The following is a 17,398-nucleotide window of genomic DNA, read 5'->3' on the forward strand; positions in this document are numbered from 1 at the left end:
CTCTTTAAAGTGTTCAAATTAGGATAGTGCTGTTTATAAGATTATAGGTAAATGCGCCTGAAATGTAATACAAAACCCAGACAAGGTTTAGCTAAGAATTTAACCCATAATTCATTAGGTGAATGAATTGCTTTCCCCCCAAGGATAAGAAGAGACTAACAGACTTTTCTTTTTTTGCATTTAAAAATGTTCATTTCAGAAACCATAGTGACACACACCTATGAATGATCTCTGCGTGCAGGAGGTGGGGCAGGAGGATGAGAAGTTGAAGGTCATCCCTGGCTACATAAGAGAGTTTGACAGCCTGACTTGTGGTCACAGCACTTGGGAATGCTGAGGCAGGAGGATAGTAAAGTTAACAACAGCCTGGTCTGCAAACTGAAGCTCTGTTTCAATATAAAGAAGGGGCATTGTTTCTTTTGTGATAGTTTAGGAAGATTATATATTTACTTTGTTGTTTGGAGACAGGGTTTCTCTGTGTAGCTCTGGCTGTCCTGGAACTCATTCTATTGAACAAGCTGACCTTGAACTCAGAGATCTGCCTGCCTCTGCTCCTGAGTGTTGGGACTAAAGGCTAAACCACCATGCCCAGCTTCTGTCGGCTCTTGAAATGGCGCCATTTTTTTTTGATTCAAAGAACTCTATGACAGTCTTTGGTTTTAGCTGGTGAAATTTCTCCTATTTACTCTGTATCCTGAGGCAGGTGCCAGTTTTCTCACACACATGTGCAGCTTGGCTGAATAATGTCAATACACAAGGTCCCATCTTATATGTATTTGTCATTGCTAAAACTGAAAGGAGCCTTGCTCTGGGCAGTGACTGTCCTAGGGCATTAAACCGTTTTTTGTTTGCTTGTTTGTTTGTTTTTGTTTTTGTTTGTTTGTTTGTTTGCTTGCTTGCTTGTTTTCTTCCTCCTGCTTTTGACTAATGTGGCCTAAACATATTTGTGCAGTTCCTATGCAGCACTTTGAAATAAGAAATATGTCATAAGGCAGATTTGATGGCGCACTCCTTTAGCCTCAGCAACTCGGAAGGCAATGGCAAGCAGTCTCCGGGAGTTTGAGGCCACCCTGGTCTACACAGGGAACTCCAGGTCAGCAAGGGTGAAGAGACCATGTCTAAAACAAAAACTAAGGGCTGGAGAGTCAGCTCAGTGATTAAGTGATTAAGAGCACTTGTTGCTCTTACAGAAGGACCTGAATTCAATTCCAGCTTCCACGTGGTGACTCAGAACTATCTGTAACTCCTGTTCTAAGGGATTTGAGGCTTTTTCTGACCTCCCCCAAGCACCAGGCATATGCATGGTATGCACTCATGCAGGCAAGGCACTAATACACATAAAATAAAATTCATACATCTTTCAATTTTTTAAAAGATTTTATTTATTTTATGTATGTGAGTACACTGTAGCTGTCTTACACACCAGAAGAGGGCGTCAGATCCCATTACAGATGGTTGTGAGCCACCATGTGGTTGCTGGGAATTGAACTCAGGACCTCTGGAAGAGCAGTCAGTGCTCTTAACCACTGAGTCATCTCTCCAGTCCGACATCTTTTAATTTTTAACCTGTGTGCTGGGGATGAGTTGTACACAATTAAAATGGTGCTGTGAGTAAAAAGACAAACCAACTTCTTGGCTAATGAATTCAGATTCCATTTTGCCCCTTCCTAGCTCTTGCTATTTTGACCAGTCCTTCTCTAAAGGCTTCTGTCATGAAATCAGCCTATTTGCTGGCATGCACCACGGTGGGGCTCTTGGACTGTTGGCATTCCCTCACAGAAGGAGGGGCAGAAGAGGGCAACTGTTCCCCCGACTTGAGATTACAGAAGCTCCTCACAGCCATTGGGAGGCAGTTCTACCCTAATTACACATGGCCTCTAAATCTCCAGATGTGACAGGTCATACATACTTCAGGAAGTTGAGAGGGGCCATCTCCTGAACTGTGAGGAAGCCATATTCCATTTTAGGTGCAGATGACAGTATGGCTGCTCTGTGGTTACCTGTGCTCCTGTATGCAATCTATCATCCATGCTCTGTAAGCGATCCCAATAAACTCATTGGCTCTCCAGGTTGAACTTCTCCGAGATCGTACTTCCAGTCCTCGTTGGGGCCACTTAAAGATCTGGTAGCTATTTAAGTCTCTCAGGGAAGGAATTTCCTGAAAGAAATGAGAATGATGACATTCACTCTGCGTTCAGCCCATTCTCGTGCTTGGGAGATGTGAAAAACCTGCCAGTGTGCTTTGTAAGCCGTCATATATTGTATAGCCAGGCTATGGCTGAGTCCATTTCTTGTTTTGAAAGCTTCGCTTCGTTCATCTGGGCACAACTAAACCAATACTATGACCAGGTGTTCATTGCAGGCAGTGTCTTTTCAGACTCGGCCGAGACGGCCCTTTAACGCTGTGGAAGCTGTTGGTAGCCTTTCTGAAGTGAGGGAAGGGGGAAGGGGGTTTCAAACTAGATTCCTTGCCAGCAGTGACAGCATCAGCTGTCATCTTTCTGGATTCTTCTTTGGTACTGTGTTTAAATGTTACCCCTACACACTGAGTTCTCATAGAAACCTCAAGTTCCAGGTTTCCATGGATGTGCAAAATGTTAAGAGTGACTCAAAAACAGGCCCTCAGGTTCCGCACACTGCCTCCTTCTTAGTCATGTCCTCAACCAATTAGTGTTTTCCCCAGGGCCAGTGACTGATGGAAAACTAGATTAACCTGGCCTAGAAGCCAGCTCTGTGAGCCCTAAAGAGAAGACCAGTTTCGGGACTTGTGCACTGCTCCCATCCTGACTGCTCCAAAACAACCTTGATTTGCTTGCAGCACGGACAAGGTCCCCAAGGTAGCTCCAAAAGGAGGCCTGGAACCTGGAGTGGGCCAGTCTTTTCGTGAAACTACAGCCCCCAGCATGCCCCGCGGCCGCCGACTCTACAGCCCGCGCGTGCGCAGTAGGGCAGCTGTGCGCTGATTAGGAGCCAGCCGCTAGCCGGAGCAGCTGAGGTGCTGAGGTGGCCCTGAGACAGGTGAGCCGGGCGCAAGTCTCCGAGCGAGGCGGACGCTCACTATCCCCTTAGTTGGAGGCCGCGGGGTACGAGCTGAAGGGAAGGCGGCGGGGAAGGTGCGGCCTCAGGCGGGGGAGGCGAGCTGCTGCGGCGCGGCTGCTCCCACGGCGACCCGGGACGCGCGTGACAGACCCACCCCCTCCGGCGGCTCCCGGCGAGGGTGAGGAACTGCGCCTGACGCAGGACTCCTGTCTGCGAAGTAGGGCAGCCGCGGGCGTCTGGGCAGGTGGCAACTCTACCTCAGAGCCGACTTGGGTGTTTTCATTTAAGAAGCAGGTTTAGCTTCTAGGCCGAGTCTGAGCGCGCTGCCGTGTGTTAGCATCAGGGAAACTGAGGCGGACATGTAGTCAGGGTCGCCTCGTGTGCTTCGGGTTAGAGTTCCTGAAATTACTCTGAGATTGAGGTGTGGATCCTGACTGCTTTAATATGGCAGTAATAGGAAATACAGATGCTTTAAAGTTTCTTTTTCAATGACAGATTGTGCTGTGTCTTCCCGTCTAATGCGTATGAAATGTATGATGGGCCATGGTGGGTTTCTTTGTTTTTCTTTTTGTTAAGTTTTTTGTTGTTGTGGTTGTTGGTTTTTGTGGAATATTTAGAGATAACCGGGAGCGGGGGGGTAATGTATTATCTGCCTGTCTGTCTGCCTGTCTGTCTATCTATCTCCTTAAAAGAAATCTTTCTAGGTAAATTCATTTTGTCTGTAGCCCAGGCTGGCCTCAAACTCAGAGATCTGCCTGACTCTGCTTTCCAAGTGCTGGAATTAAACGTGTGCACTCTCAAACCTCCCAAATTCAAATTTTTTTTTCTTTTTTTTTCTTTTTTTCGGAGCTGGGGACCGAACCCAGGACCTTGCGCTTGCTAGGCAAGTGCTCTACCACTGAGCTAAATCCCCAACCCCCAAATTCAAATTTTTAACTGGACTAATTTTCAGCTTCATCATTTTTATTTGTAGCTTTTCTAACTGTGCTGGTGACTAAGTTTCAAGGTACACGCATTTCCTAGTTCTTTTCCCCCTTATTCCTTTGTTAGCCTCCAGTTCTCTTCTGACTCCCATAATTTTCTGTTTCCCATACTCTGTTCCTCATGACCTGTGCGTGTGCTGCTGCTGCTACTGTTTTTGATAATCCCATATGGAACCCAGGGCCTCCACTACTGAGCTGTCCCAAAATCCTTAATGTAGCTTCTTTGTCATTTTTTGTTTGTTTGTTTGTTTGATTGGTTGATTGGTTTTAAATTTTTCGGATTTATGTTTTTAAGTGTGTGTGTGTGTGTGTGTGTGTGTGTGTGTGTGTGTGTGTGTGTTCATGAGCGCCTGTAGGTACCTGCAAAGGTCAGAAGATGGCTTTAGAGCCCTTGGAGCTAGAGCAGTGGTTAGACTGTTATGCGTTCTGGGAACCAAATTTGGGTTCTCTGTTAGAGCGGTATTCATTCTTAACCGTAGAGTTATGGCTCCACCTCAGATTGTTGCTGTTGTTTGTCCCTAATTAGTCTGGAACTTCCTGTGTAGACTAGGCTGGCCTTCAGTGATCATCCTGTTCTCTAAGTCTTGTAGATGTTGGGATTAAAGCATGTGTCAACACACCCAGCCCTCTGTCCTTTTTAACCACAGATGTGTGTGGTCTAATGGCAGAGAGGAGGTGTTTTGGTTGGTGGCTATGACCCATGGATAAACATTAATTTAATAAGACTCTGGGGAGCCCTGGATATGGCTTGGGTAGAATGCTGGTTTACAATGGTGAGACCTTTTGTTTGGTTCCTAGCAAGAAGAAGGTTGTGATCAAGTAGTTGCTGCCACATAAAAACACAATCACCCTCTTTCTTTGTGAATTTGGGAACTTGTCACATTGACAGGAGATGAACTGGGGTATGTGTCATGGCATCGAGGGAAGTTCTGAGAAAGTGACTCAGGAGACCATCCCTGCTGTTACACGGCTGTCTTCCTGTGCCTGGAGTGGCCGCAGCAGCATCCTACTGGCTCAGAATCATACAAAGTGTTCTGTCTGTGTTTTTACCTTATCTCTTCTTTGTTATCAGTGAAGATGTGGCAGAAGCCCAAAACCTTGTAGATTTGGTGACTTAACAGCAGTTTCATCGGCCTGGTCTCCAGACTCTGCCTGTTACTCAGTTGGTAACAGCAGTAATTTTCCACAGCAGCCATTCATGGACTCAGACTATCATGAGGAAGTGGGAATAGCACAAAGGGTGGTACACAGAAGAAAGATCCTGTTCGTCATTGCATATAACACAAACTTGGACAGGAAATCCGGACAGGACAGCTAGGTGGGAGAGGTTAGACACAGGAGTGTGGTTTCTATTTGCAGAAATATCATTGAAACTCTTTTCCCTAATAAACACTGTAACTGTGGCAGTCAACTGTAGGCTTATTGTGTTTTACATATGTGGAAATAAGGTTTAGAGGTTAAGTGATTTTGTACGAACACTGTGACACAGCCAACTTCTAGTCAGTTCTATCTAGTTCTAAAACCCTGTTTCTTCCCCTCTTCCATAATAATATAATGCTGAGTAGCCTAGAACCCAGGGTCTTCCTGCCTTTACTTTCCAAGTGCTGGGATACGAATGTGTACCCTCACTCCTCTTTTGACAGTGTTTTGTATTGTCCTGTCAACAAGTATATTCAAAGCATTGGGGACGTGGCCTAATTACTTTCTATGTACAAGGCTCTGTGTTCAATCTGCAAAAGGACAAAAGCAAGTTTGTTTACATCTTTCCTTATTCTTGTTCCCACTCATTCCTTTTAATGTAGTGCTTGGAGTCAAACCTAGGAACTGTTGTACGGTAGGCAAGCTCTACCTTTGAATTTTACTCTCAGGGCAAGCTTCCCATTTTCCTTTTTTTGGAGACAAGTTCTCTTTTTTATATAGCTCTGGCTGTCCTAAAATTTGATCTGTAGACCAGGCTGGCCTGGAACTCACAGAGATTCATCTGCCTTTGCCTCCCCAGTGCTGGGGTCAGAGGTGTACACCCCCACACCAGGCTCAATTTCTTCCTATATTTGTCCTTAAAGAGCAGATTCTAGGCCTGGGGATACAGCTCAGTTTGTAGGTTGGTTGTCTAATATGAATGAAGCCCTGTATTTGATCTTTAGCACCACATAACAGGATATGGTGGTATGTGCCTGTAATCCCAGTGGAGGCAGGGGGATCAGGGGTTCAGAGTCATCCTCAGTTCTGTAGATAGTTCAAGGTCATCCAGGGATACATGAATTTGTCTCAAGGGTGGGTTCAGATTCTACCCCTCTCTTTTATTTACTCCTTAGTGTAATACAATCTGGTGTTCATCTTCATGAACTTCATTGAGTCATGTACTGAATATCTACTGTGTATCATACCTTCTGAAGTTTTACCCTGAGACTTTAGGGAAAGAAGTCAGAAATTGTCAGTATTTTATGTTAAATGCTTACACCATCGCCTTCAGTCTTGGGAATTGGGGAAAGATGCAGGATTCCTAACAGAAATAATTCCTTGCTCTAGAAGTAGTCTAAGCCTGCATGTGTGGCGCTACACTCTCAGAGAGAGTAATACCCCCATCCCCCTCCAGTGAGAAGTGATATGGTTGGAAGATAAAGTGCAGGCTCTGGAGTCTGACAGACTAGGACCTGAGCCACAAATGCGTCCTTGTGATGCCAGCTTTTAGTGTAAGCCCTTGGAAAGTAGAGCCTTTGTCTTAGCACTACCTTACCTCTCTAGAGCAACAGTAGGTGAGTGATAACTTGGAGGAGAAATGCCTTATGGGGTTGTTGTGCTCAGCATGGTAGAGATGAGTGCTAGTAGTAGCAGCATATGACTAAATAATGAGGCTAAGTTTTCCATGCAGCTTAGCAGCTGTTTGACAGCACTGTGTTTTGAATATTACATATATAATAAATCACTCCTCTTTTGAAAATGTAGGCTCATTGCCTTATGATCACCATTCACAAATGAAGCATTCACCTCTTTACAGTAGGCACAGGTAGCTATTATCTGTGTCTTTTAACATCATATCTCTCTTCTGGTTATATTCATATTCCTACCCCTCCCTTTTTCATTCTTTTTTTTTTTTTTTTTTTTTTTTCTGGGGTTTCTCTGTGGTAGCCCTGGCTGACCAGGAACTCAATCTGTAGACCAGACTGGCCTTTTAAACTCGGAGATCCACCTGCCTCTGCCTCCAGAGTTCTGGGAGTAAAGGTGTATACAATAACCACTTTACCTTTTTATTCCTTTTTTTTTTTTTTTTTTTTTTTTTTTTTCGAGACAGGTCTCCATATAAACTCTATCTGGTCTGGAACTTGCCATGTAGACCAGTCTGGCTTCAAACTCACAGAGATCCATTGCCCCTGCCTCTGAGTGCTGGGACTAAAGCATGTATTTTTACATCCAGCTCTACATTTTCTGCATTTTAAAGTATTCATGTTATATAGTCTGTATTTGTGAGGTTCTATTTGTTTGAGACAGGGTCTCTTAGAGTCTAGGCTGGCCTCAAAGTAACTGTATAGCTAAGAGTGGCATTGAACTCTTGATCTTCCTACCTTTGTCTTCTATGTGCAGAAATCACAGGTGTATTCCACTGTGGCTGGCTCTATTTATGTGAGTTTTGCTGTTGTTTGTTTTAGATGTGGTCTTGTTATGTAGCCCAGGTTGGCTTTGAACTTGCGATCCTCCTGCTTTTGCCTCCTGAGGACTAGGACTACATGTGTATGCCATTCCAGAGCCCAGGATTATATTTGTGGTTTTCTCTAATGATGTGTGTTCTTGGGTGGCTTCTCTTGACTCGTCTTTCATTAGATGGATTCTCAATCAGATCAACATGAAAACTGAAGTTGAGAGCACTAATTAATTCCCAGAAGTCTCATCTTAACACAGGAGATGGCCCATACTTGAATTCCCAGCTACCGTGGAGCCTGAGGCAGGAGATAGCTTGAACCCAGAAAATTTCAGGTCAGCCTGGGTGACAGAGGGGAGACCAAGCCTCAATAATAAAAATAACTCTTAGAAAAGGCATGGTTTGCAATTAGGGTTTTAAAGAAGATTATTTTTTTCCTTAACAAAATAACATGGGCATTCCCAGCCCCTTTCTAGATGTGTAGTTAGCCTTCTAGTTAACATTCTAAAGACAGGAAACAGCAGGTCAGTTCCCACTTCTTATGTTTGAGTTCCATCTGTAAATATCCTTAACTTGTGTGACTTGAGAATAAGGTTAAAGTCCAGCACTCCTTTCATCCCTTCTCCTCTTTCAATTTCTCTTCTTCTCCTTTTTGAGGCAGTCTCATCTGTAGTCCCAATGCCCTCGACATTGCTGTACATTGCTGTGCGGGCCGGTGAGCTGGCTCAGCAGGTGCAGGTCTGATGAACTGGGTTTGGTTCCATGTAAAGGAGACAACTGACTGTACTTTTACCTCCACAGGGGCATGTGCTCTGCTGTGGTTATAGACAGGTGCCACCATGCCTGGTTTTCCTCTGGTAGCAAACTCTTGCTCTTCTCCCAAGATATTTGCCTGGTTTTCTTTCCTTCCTTCCTTCCTTCCTACCTTCCTTCCTTCCTTCCTTCCTTTCTTCCTTCTTTCTTTCTTTTTTTTTTTTTTGTTTTTTTTTTTTTTTTTTTTTTTTTTTTTTTTTTTTTTTTTTTTTTTTTTGGTAAACTTTTTTTTTTTTTTTTTTTTTTTTTTTTTTTTTTTTTTTTTTTTTTTTCCTTTTTTTTTTTTTTTTTTTTTTTTTTTTTTTTTTTTTTTTTTTTTTTGAGCTGGGGACCAAACCCAGGGCCTTGCGCTTGCTAGGCAAGTGCTCTACCACTGAGCCAAATCCCCAACCCCTCTCCTCCTTTTTTTTATTGTTGATGTTTTAAAATTTTTAAAAGATTTATTTATTTATTATGTATGAGTGCACTGTAGCTGTCTTCAGACACACCAGAAGAGGACATCAGATCTCATTTACAGATGGTTGTGAGCCACCTTGTGGTTGTTGAGATTTGAACTCAGGCTCTCTAGAAGAGCAGTCAGTGCTCTTAACCCCTGGGCCATCTCTCTAAAACCCCCCCCCCCCCTTTTTTTTCTTTTAATTTTCGAGATAGGTTTTTCTCTGTGTAGCCCTGGCTGTCCTGGAACTCACTCTGTAGCTCTGTCTAGCTTTGAACTCACAGAGGTCTGCCTGCCTCTGCCCCTCTGCCCCTCTCTGCCCCTCTCTGCCCCCCCTGCCCTCCTTTCCCCTCCTTCCACCCCTCTCCCCACTTCACCCCCTGCCTCATTGTTTATATGAATACACTGTAGCTGTCTTCAGACACACCAGAAGAGGACATCAGATCCAATTACAAATGGTTATGAGCCACAGTGGGACTTGAACTCAGGACCTCTGGAAATGCAAGTCAGTGCTCTTAACCAGTGAGCCATCTCTCCACCCCCTAGGCTGTGGTTTGTGTATGGTATTATGTGAGTATAAGATGTTGAAAGGAAGCAGTAGGAAAAGCATCACAGAGTGGTATTTACCCTGAGTGCTAAAAAAAAAAAAAGGAAAAAGTCGAAATGAGAGGCGGCCTTCTAAGCAGAGAAACAGGGTAAGAGCTGATACAGACAGGGCTGATAAGAGAGCTCATTGGTTAAGACAGCTTCTGTAACTCTAACTCTAACTACAGGGATGGGATATTCTCTTCAGACTTCTGTGGGCACCAGGAACACACATAGTATACAGACATACATGCAGGCAAAGCCCTCATACACATGAATTAAATAAATTAAAAAAACTGAAGCAGAATTGGATTATAGGGGTAAATCAGTGGCTCAGTGGGTAAAGGTACTTAACTCAAAGCCTGGTGGCCTGAGTTCAGTCCCTGGGACACAGGTGATAGAAGGGAAAAATAGTTTCTATAAGTTGTCCTCTGAGTTCCATGTTGATTGTGCACAAAATAAGTAAAAGTGGAGGTGGGGCTAGGGGGTTGGCAAGATGGTTCAGTGGGTAAAGAGCTTGCTGCTCAAGTATGAGGAACAGGATTGGGATCTTTAGCACTCTGGTGGCATATATCTGTAAGCCCCTAACATTTGGGGAGCAAAGACAGGCAGACCCCTGGGGCTTGATGGCTAGCCAGTTTAGCCAAAGGTAAGCTTCAGTGACAGGCCCTTTATCTCCAAAAAATAAGGCTGGGAGGCTAGAGAGATCGCTTAGCAGTTAAGAGCACTTTCTGTTCTTACAGAGGATCTGAGTTTGGTTTCCCAACACTTGCCTGTTAACTCCAGGTCCAGGGGCTCTGATACCCTCTTCTGATCTATGGTACCCATATATACATGGTATACACTTACACACACACCCACGCACGCACGCACACACATACACATGCACGCGCGCGCAAAATTAAAAATAAAGCAGAGAAGGGATTGAACATCCTGAAATCGACCTCTGGCTGAAGGGTTGGGAGCATATGTGCTACAGGGAGCTGTGCTTCTAGGCTGTTAATCTGACATAGTGCCTCCTTCCCCTAGTTCCTCATACTGGGGAATGAACTTGTGATCTCTTGCTTGCCTTGCTGGGCATGTGCTCTACCATTGAGCTCTATCTCCAAGGTTTTTTGTTTTGTTTTGTTTTGTTTTTTAAATTTTTTATTTTGAGACTGTTCTGTAGTCCAAATTAACCTTGAACTTGCCCTAGAGCCCAGGCAGCCCTTGAAAGTGTCACCCTCCTATATCAGCCTCCTGAATAACTGGGAGTGCAGGACTGTGCTGCTAGACAGGACTGATCTGTTCCTCGTTTGAATAGAAGACAGTCTGGAGGCACAGAAGCCTGTTTGGAGCTATGCTCGGTGGACTAGGAACATGGCAGTGAGGGTATGGATTAAGGTGATGGGGACAGGATACTAGAGGTGTTCTAGATGCAAAAGTGGCAAACTTCCCAGATAACTCAGTGTGAGAGTAAAAGAAACATAAGACCTGAAAATTACCTTAAACCTTAAAATCTAAATATGTTAGAAGAAAATTAGGATAATAACAAATCATCTGGGGATGGGCTAAAAATAGATGTGTGGCGTGATACCCAAAGAAAAGTTAGAAATAGCAGTGGGGCCTGTGGTGTGAGATGATTTGTAGCTTAGTAGGACAGGATGGCTAAATCTTGATTTTTTTTGTGGGGGAAGGGGGTTAATCCCCCTGCCTCGCCCCCTAAATGCTAGGATTAAAGGTGTTTGCTATTAAAGGTGTGGTGGCATCTCAGTACTCAGGAGGCAGAGACAGATGGATCTCTGTGAGTTTGAGGTCCACCTGGTCTATATAATGAGTTAGAGGACAGTCAGGGCTATATAGAGAGACCCTGTCTGAAGAAACAAAACAAAAGAAAAGATGTGTGCTACCATGCCAGTGTTAAGAACAAACAAAACCCAGTTGTTTGTGTTTATGTGTGCACATGCCCAAAGTGTGGAGGTGAGAGAACAACTTGCAGGAGTCAGATCCTTCTTTCTACAAGTAAGTCCTGGGAATTAAACTCAAGGTTGTCAGGGTTCTAGCAAGTGTCCTTGACCTACTGAGCCCTCTCACCGACCCTAAATTCTTCCGTGTTTTTTTTTTTTTTTTTTTTTCCAGAGCTGGGGACTGAACCCAGGGCCTTGTGCTTGCTAGGCAAGCGCTCTACCACTGAGCTAAATCCCCAACCTCTCTTCCGTGTTTTTAATTTTTATGATTTTATATGTATGAGTGTGCATTATGTGTGTGTCTGATGCTCTTAGAGGACAGAAAAGGGCATCAGATCCTTGGAACTGGAGTGACAATTTCGAGCTGCCCCGTGGATGGTGGGAATCAAACCTGGGTTCTCTGCTAAAGCAGCCAGTGCTTTTAACTGCTAAACCATCTCTCCAGCCCCTTAACTCCCACTTTGGAAGAAAAATAGATCCCAAACAATGGAGGAAAAAAAGAGTATGACTGACTTGGGAAATGAGGCAACAGAAGAGCCAATAAAGAAGCATCTGGGTAGAGAAGACAGCACCTGGGGTTGGGGATTTAGCTCAGTGGTAGGGCGCTTGCCTAGCAAGGGCAAGGCCCTGGGTTCGGTTCCCAGCTCCGAAAAAAAGAAAAAAAAAAGAGAGAGAAGACAGCACCTCAGAGTGTTAGGAAAAGAATTCTAAGAACCTGGGGGGGGTGGAGGGGTTAGGTGAGCCCGGTGCTACAGAGTGGAGTCAGGCCAGGGTAGAAGATTCCATCCATGAAATGACTAGGAAAGCAATGAGTCCCTAGAATCTAGTTGTTAAGCAAGTCAAGCCACAAAGTGTAAAGGAGTGAGTTGATCGACAAGTGCTTTTAAAAATATGTCAGCCAATAGAACAGATAAAAAGATGTTGCGCTGGGGAGGCAGAGGCAGAGGCAGAGGGGCAGAGGGGCAGAGGGGCAGAGGGGCAGAGGGGCAGAGGGGCAGAGGCAGAGGTAGAGGCAGAGGCAGGGGAATCCCTGTTAGTTTGAGGCCAGCCTCTTCTACAGAGTGATTTCCAGCACAGCAAAGGCTACACAGAGAAACCCTGTCTTGAAAAAAAAAATTTAAAAAAAGGTTGAAAGACAAGAGTCTTATGTGACAGTCACTTTATTGATTCATTAAGGATTCAGAGATCTGAGTATATGTATTGACTTAAAAGTAATGAAGAGAATAAGACACCACAAAGGGCTGGGCTTAAAGGCTGCTGTATGTGGAAGAGTTGTGGAGTAAAGGGAGAATCTGTTTTTCTAAGTGGGAAGGAGAGAGAACAGAGAAAATAAGTGGAAAGGCTTCACAAAGGATTAAAGATGTATTTATATTTATGTGTGTGTGTGCTTGTGTAGAGTTATGTGTATCCTGTGCATGGAGATCAGAAGAGGGCATTGGATCCCTTGGAGGTAGAGTTACATTGGTTGTGAATTACCATATGGGTGCTAAGAATCCACTCTGGGTCCTCCGCAAGAGCACTGAGTGTTCTTAACCACTGTCTTAGTTAGGGCTACTATTGCTTTGATGAACCACAATGACCAAAGCAACTTGGGAAGGAAAGGGTTTATTTCTCTTACACTTCCATATCATAATACGTCACTGAAGGAAGCCAAGGCAAAAATTCAAATAGGGCAGGAGATAGGAGGCTGGAAGCAGGAGCTGATGCAGAGGCCATGGAGGGGTGCTGCTTACTGGCTTGGTCCTCATGGTTTGTTCAGCCTGCTTTCTTATAGAACCCAGGACCACCAGCCCAGGGACTGTTCCACACACAATGTGCCGGGGTACACCCCACCCCCACCCCTATATGTCACTAAGAAAATGCCCTGTTTGCTTGTCTGCTTAAGCCTGATTTTCTGGTGGCATTTTCTCAGTTGAGATTCCCTCCTCTCAGATATCTAAAGCTTGTGTCAAGTTGACATAAAACCAGGCGGCACAGCCATGTCTCTAGTTCTTTTCTCCCCCTGACAAACTTATTGTTTTGCTTTTGCAGTGCTAAAGATGGAACACAGGGTCCTGCCCACCATCACACAGTTACACTGTCAACCCAATTGCAGTGTTGAACTCAGCTCTCTTAGGCCATGACCCCAGAGGTCATCAAAATTGTAAGGAGTCTGAATTAGCTCCAAATGAAATATAATACAAGGTTAATGAGACCGGGTGCATGCCCCACACATGTAATCATAGCACATGGTAGGCCGAGTGGTGTTGCCACTAGTGTTCCAGCCAGGTTGGGCCACTAGGTTCCAGGACAGCCTGGGCTACATAGTGTGACACCTCGAAGAAGAGAGACAAAGCAAGTCAGATGCATGGTGAAGCTTTCGACAACAGTGAAAATAAATGTGGGTTGTTCTTGGCTTGTTCAGTATGGATTGTTCAAAAGGAGCATGAATAGAAGAAGCAATGAAAGGAACGTACATGGGGCTAGCTAAGGCAGGAAAGTTAGGGTTACTTCAATGTCGTGATGTCATTCCTACCATGGAATAGTTACGTATGTGGCGCGATTGTTTTGCTTATTCTATAGTGCTGAGGGTGGATCCCAGGGTCCATGAATGCTAGGATAGCACTCCTCCCAGTGTTCCGTTCCCAGCCCACAACCTGATTGCTTAAGTCACGCACACCAAGTGCGAAATATACATAATTGTCACAAAAACTTAAGATATTATGGAAGGCAGGCCTGCAGATAAGATGAACACTGCCGGGGCTGGAGAGATGGCTCAGTGGTTAAGAGCACCGACTGCTCTTCCAAAGGTCCTGAGTTCAAATCCCAGCAACCACATGGTGGCTTACAACCATCTGTAATGAGATCTGATGCCCTTTTCTGGTGTGTCTGAAGATAGCTACAATGTATATAATAAATAAAGATGTTTAAAAAAAAAAAAGATGAGTACTGCCACATCTAGCTTTCTACCAGTCCTGGAGGTCCATTCAGGTCCTCATGCTTGCGCAGTGTACACCAATGACCGAGTCACCCCTCCCCGCCCCAACACCAGTTTGTATTTTTAGTTTATTTTCATCTGTTTGTTTTCATCTTATACATGCCTGTCCCATGCTACCCTAGAATGTAGCGAAAAATGACCTTAAATTTCTGATCTTTTGCCCCCACCTCTAGAGTACTGGGGTTATTACCAGCTTACACCACCATAGACTGTTTCTCTGTGGTATTGGGATAATACATTACCAGACCCCCGTCTTACTATACATTTAAAATAAAGATTTCACAGTGGACTTTTCCCTTGTCAGTCATCAAGGAGCCTTACTTTCCTCAAAAACTACCCACTGAGTGCAGAGTTTCAGGTAGGCCACACATTTCATTTTCTCTCCCTCAGTGGTAGAATAGATGGGCTGTGCAGGTGCCTTGCTTGGCGTTCCTCATTACCTGCTGGATACTGTCAAGCTGTAAATATTAGAGGAGAGATCCTTGGAGGGACTCGAAGGCTCAGAGACATGATGTGAGCTGAGCAAGTTCTCGCCAGAGGGCTGCAGTTCTCTTGGCTGCTGAGCAGGAAGTGGCAGCCTGTTCCTTGGCACGCTGCTCCAAGGGAGGTTCCTCTGTGCCTGGCTTGTGTTTGCCCAGTGTGTGTTCTGTATTACACTGCCACACCTCTCTGGCCTAAAAGAACATTCTAACTCTGGTCATAAAGGAAATATTGACTTAAGGAAGGGACAGTAGCCACAGTCGCAAACCTGTAGGAGCAGGAGCTGGAGGGGAAGTGGATGAGGAGGTTGCTTTGCTCTTCTGCTGGTGCCAGTTATAGGAGGCGCTGCTGAGAAGTGGGAGACTACCTCAGATGTGACACTGGGGCATGTAAAAGGTGATGGAATAATCATGTTTTTAACAAGGGTCATTGGTGTTTGGGAGAGGACCCGTTCTAGAAGGTTAGCAGGAATAATTCCTATATCAAGGCTTCACTAAGCACCATGCTCTGAGAGGATACAAACAGGCTCCAGTATCTGGGGAAATAGACTTAAGGCAGATGCAACAGTGCATGTTGAGAGCCAGGCAGGTGGCAAGGCCATTAGGTCATCCAGTATAAGTCAAGTCAACAAATTAACCCCTACCCCACCCCTTGACAGGATCTCTCTCCATCGCCCTGGCTATCCTAAAGCTCACTATGTAGATCAGTCTGGCCTCAGCTGATACTGGATGCTAGAATTGAAGGTGTATGCCACCATGCCTAGCAATTTAATATTTTTTTGTTTTTGGTTTTTGAAGTAAAAGAGGTTTAAAGAGTGGAAGGAAATTATTGAGTGATTTTAAAAAAGATTGTGTGGTTGTAAGATAGTGGATAGGAGAGGTGACAAGACTGGAGGCAGAGGTCCTCCCAGGAAGATTGGTAATGATGTTGATTACAGGAAATATTGGGTTCTTTTAGCATCAGGTTATAAGAAAAATGTTTCAGCCAGGCATGGTGGCATACATTCAGGGGTCAAAAGCAGGTGAATCTCTGTGAGTTCAAGGATAGCCTGATATCAAAGAGAGTTCCAGGACAGTCAGTGCTATACAGAGAAATCCTGTTTCAAAAAATTTTTTGTTTTAATTTCATATATATGATATTTTTATTTGCTTGCATGTCTGTGTACCTTGTACATATCTGGTGTCCTCAGAGATACAAGAGGGCACTGGATTCCCTGGAATGGAAGTTTACAGATGGTTGTAAGCTGCCACGTGGGTTCTGGGAATCAAACCCAGGTTCTCCAGAAAAGCAGCCAGTGCTCTTAACAGCTGAAGCATCTTTCCAATCCCTGGTTTTATTTTTTGAAACCATTATTATTGTAGCCCAGGCTGGCCTCAAACTTACTATATAGCCCTAAATGGCCTCAGACTCTTGGTCCTCCTTCCTTAGCCTCCCCAGTGCTGGGATCATAGACCTGTGCCTGTGTATGCTGACTATATCAGAGACTGGAGGGTAGCTCACTCAGGCAAGTGTTTTCTCTGCAAGCATAAGGACCCAAGTTTATATCATCAGCACCCACATAAAAGCCAGGCAAAGCTGCACCTGTAACCCTTGCTGGGGAAGCAGTGACAGGAGGGTCTCTGGGCTGCTGCTCAGCTGGTCTTGGTGAGTTGGTGAGCTCCAGGGTTAGAGGGACCCTATTTCTAAGAAAGGAGGAGGTAGGTGAAGAGCGTTGGATGCTCTCCCAGAGTATCTGGGTTCACTTTCCAGTACTCACATGGTGGCTCCGAGCCATCTAGTACCCTCATCTGGCCTCAGAAGGCACCACTGTATGCACACGATACATAGACATATACGTGTTCAGGCAAAATACCTATGTACATAAAATTAAACCTTAAAAGTGAAAAGCAGTGAAGAAAAATACTTGGCATTGACACAGACATGTGTGTGTCCTTGACAGACACATGCAGATACCACACACACACACATCAAAAAGATACAAGAGGGTTAAGTAAATTGTACCTACTGCCCAGTTTACCTTGCCTTCTATTTTATGTGAAATAAATGCCCAATTTTTTACATGGTTTGCTTGTTTGTTTTGAGATAGGGTCTCTTACATAGCTTTGGCTGTCCTAGAACTCATTGTATAGACCAGGATGGCCTCAACTGACAGAGTTGTTGCCTCTGTCTCTGCCTCCATAGTGCTGGGAATAAAACTGGACACTACTTACTACAGCTGGTTTTTTTTTTTGTTTTTTTTTTTTTTTTTTTTTTATTAACTTGAATATTTCTTATATACATTTGAGTATTATTCCCTTTCCTGGTTTCGGGCAACATCCCCTCCCCCCCCTTCCTTATGGGTGTTCCCCTCCCGACCCTCCCCATTGCCGCCCCCCTGCAACAGTCTAGTTCACTGGGGGTTCAGTATTAGCAGGACCCAGGGCTTCCCCTTCCACTGGTGCTCTTACTAGGATATTCATTGCTACCTATGAGGTCAGAGTCCAGGGTCAGTCCAACTACAGC

At 44.6% G+C, this 17,398-nt stretch overlaps 1 protein-coding gene across 1 annotated transcript in view; it reads left to right on the forward strand.

Annotated features, from left to right (window-relative positions):
- The first annotated feature begins 2,936 nt into the window (after positions 1–2,936).
- The window catches only part of Sgsm3 (small G protein signaling modulator 3), a 32,437-nt gene continuing 17,975 nt past the window's right edge, over positions 2,937–17,398 (forward strand). The window contains exon 1 of the mRNA XM_032918196.1: positions 2,937–3,018. The gene's annotated coding sequence lies outside the window, so the exon portion shown is untranslated. The remainder of the gene's footprint in view (positions 3,019–17,398) is intronic.

The sequence above is a fragment of the Rattus rattus genome, chromosome 1, assembly GCF_011064425.1.
Source record: "Rattus rattus isolate New Zealand chromosome 1, Rrattus_CSIRO_v1, whole genome shotgun sequence".
Classification (NCBI taxonomy): domain Eukaryota; kingdom Metazoa; phylum Chordata; class Mammalia; order Rodentia; family Muridae; genus Rattus; species Rattus rattus.